Source organism: Melozone crissalis, unplaced genomic scaffold, assembly GCF_028551555.1.
Source record: "Melozone crissalis strain CALT ecotype California unplaced genomic scaffold, PUWL_Pcris_2 ptg000046l_1, whole genome shotgun sequence".
NCBI lineage: Eukaryota > Metazoa > Chordata > Aves > Passeriformes > Passerellidae > Melozone > Melozone crissalis.
In genome coordinates this window covers 13,085,256-13,088,288 of record NW_026535824.1, presented here as the reverse complement: position 1 = coordinate 13,088,288, position 3,033 = coordinate 13,085,256, and positions in this window count along the sequence as shown.

Below are 3,033 nucleotides of genomic sequence, written 5' to 3'. Positions count from 1 at the left end.
AAAGGAAGGGGTTTACCCAGGAGGGATCAAATCCATGAAGAAAACCTGGATTCCTTAAAGGAAGACGTTTAACCAGGAGGGATCAATTCCACAAAGAAAACTTGGATTGCTTAAAGGAAGGGGTTTAACCAGGAGGGATCAATTCCAGGAAGAAGATCTGGATTCCTTAAAGGAAGGGGTTTTCCCAGGAGGGATCAATTCCATGAAAAGCAGCTGCCCTGTTCCACTGCTGTCCAGGACAGAGCAATGCTGTGGGATTGGGACAGGGGCTCAGTGCCTGTTAAAGCCCTGGGCACTAAGGAAGCCCAGGAGCAGCTGCAGGCAGAGGCAGCTGAGGGATTCCTGCTGCCTCCCACCAACGCTGCCCGCGATTCATCAATTACCTATCTACTCAGTCCTTTTCTCCATCCTTTTGCAATCTAAATAGCACATTTTATAGTTGCTGCTAAGTGATGTGATCAACATCAATTACCTACTAAAAGAGAATCAAGTCTTGATTTAAAATTAAGTGCTGCATTTTCCCATGTTCTTTGTATGTAGCCAACAGAATAATTGCAGAGACATAAAAACTAATTACACAACTCCACAATTATGCCTCCCTCCTAGTGCTGTGATTGTCTTTAAGTATACTGATGAAAAATTACTACCAGTCCCAAATTACTCTCTCACACCCATCTTCTCTAATACCTTTTAAAAAAGCCCTTCATCCCATCAGACCAGAGAGAGGAACTCCAGATGCAGAAGGTAATACATGCAGAGTGTATTTTCTTATCTCTTAGATGTGGGAGCAGTTTCAGATGTGGGATTTGGTTGGGATTGCCCAGGGATGCAGCAGTGCTCCTCTCTGGATGGACTGAGCATCTCAGTGAGGCTTCCCAAAGTGCCTGGTGTGCAGCAGCCTGAGACAAGCAGGGGGAAAATCCCCTTCTCAGTGCCCCAGCTGACATTTGGCTCCTGGGCTGCAAGCAGAGAGACCAGTCCTGCCTGGCTGCCAGCCTTGGCTTGGTGTGTGGAGCCCAAAAGGAGGAGGAAGAGGATGAAGTACAGCAGTACTTCCCCCATCCAAAAGCCAGGAGTTACACCCAGGCAGCAATCACGTAGCTGCCTGAGAAACTATAATCCTCAACAAAAATCATAAACATCTATAAAGCTCTGGTGCACTCCTGATAGGCTTTGAGGGATTTGATTCCAGATTATGTTTTTGAGATGTTTACAACCAACCTGGAAAGACTGAAAATATTCAATTACTGGCAAGGAGAGCTGAGATTTGCTTACAGTCAATCTCCTGCCTCCAGAATCTCTGTGGGTGCCAGCAGTGAAACACAGCATGGGTGAGCAGAGTCGTGGGGACAGTGGCCCAGGGACAGGTCCCCTGATGTCACTGAGCATCTTTCACTAGATGATCAAGCATTGCAGGTTTAATTTTGGGGCTGGCACGTTGGTTTTGGCTGCTGTGCAGTGGATCCCATGGCCTGTTCCTCAGCCACAGCCCAGCCCTCACCAGGGAGGGCTGCACAGCTCGTGGCTGATTTTCCATCATCTCTGCAATGCCATCACTCAGTTGCAGTTGGGAGAGGGGTGGGAAATGCTTTGGCATGATTTTAATCAGCAGAGTGCTTTGAGTGAATGAGGTGAGGGGACCAGTGAGCTCCCTGTGCCTTCTCTGACTTTCTCATCTCATTTCAGCATCAACCAGGGGTGCTAAGACTGAGAATTTACACCCTTGTGTTTACCTGAAACCTCACTACCTTCCTCAAAACCTGTGAAAAATAAAGGGGGTGCTGAAGTAGCCTGTGGCAGGGATGATGTGATGTGTAAAGCCAATATCTCCAGATCATTGCAAATATTCCCTCCTGATCCCAGGCATCCATCCCAGATATTCCCACCTTGTCACCAGCCCAGAGCACTGGGTGCCACCTCCAGCCCTTCCTTGGACATGTGCAGGGCAGGAGACTCCAACACCTCCCTGGGCAGCCCCTGCCAAGGCCGGACCACCCTTTCCACGGAGAAATTCCTCCATTAGTCCAACCTAACACAATGCACAGAGGCGCGCCAAAGCAGGCATTCACTCCTGAGGGACAGATCCTCCAGGATGGGGTTGCTGCCCAGGACACGCCGTTCCCACAGCCAGGGAGGCTCCCGCAGCCCAGGGCAGGGGACACGGCTCAGCCCGGCTAACCCAGCCTGGGACACGGCTCAGATCGGCCCGGGACACGGCTCAGATGGGCCCGGGACATGGCTCAGGCTCAGCCCGGGACACGGCTCAGGCTCAGCCCAGGACGTGGCTCAGATCGGCCCGGGACACGGCTCAGGCTCAGGCTCAGCCCGGGACATGGCTCAGATCAGCCCGGGACACGGCTCAGGCTCAGGCTCAGCCCATGACATGGCTCAGATCGGCCCGGGACATGGCTCAGGCTCAGGCTCAGGCCGGCAAATCCAGTCCGAGACACGGCGGGGCCAAGACAGCGCCGCCACCGCCGCCTCACAGGGCACAGGCGGGGCCAGGATCAGGGGGCGGGGCCAGGATCAGGGGGCGGGACCAAGGGCGGTGCTGTGAGACAGACACGGGTCAGGGGGTGTGGCCAAGAGTGGGGCCATGCTGAGTGAGTAGGGCAGGGCCAGGGGCGGGGCCAATGGCAGGAGCTCGTGCAAGGACGGCGCTGATTGGATAGAGCGGGGCCGGGGCGGGGCGGCTGGGGCCGGGTGGCGCGTGCGCAGTGCGGAGCGGTGAGTCGGGGTGGGGGGGTAGCAGGGGGCGGTGGTGCTGGGGGCCTGTGAGGGCCGGGGCGTAGCTCCGGGTCGGGGATCTGCGATCCGGGACGGAGCCCTGGTCCCAGCCTGGGGGTACCCACTGCTGCCTCCCTGCGTTGCCCTCGCGCGAGCGGACCCGGCGGTAAGGCCTTGCCGGGTGGAGGCTGCCCGCCGGCCCGGTTCCCCTCATTGGCTGTGGCCGTGCCGTTGGGGACGTTGCGTGTGCGGCCCCGGAAGCTCGGCAGGCCCGGCAGGACGGGCAGCCTGGGCGGCTGTAGTGCT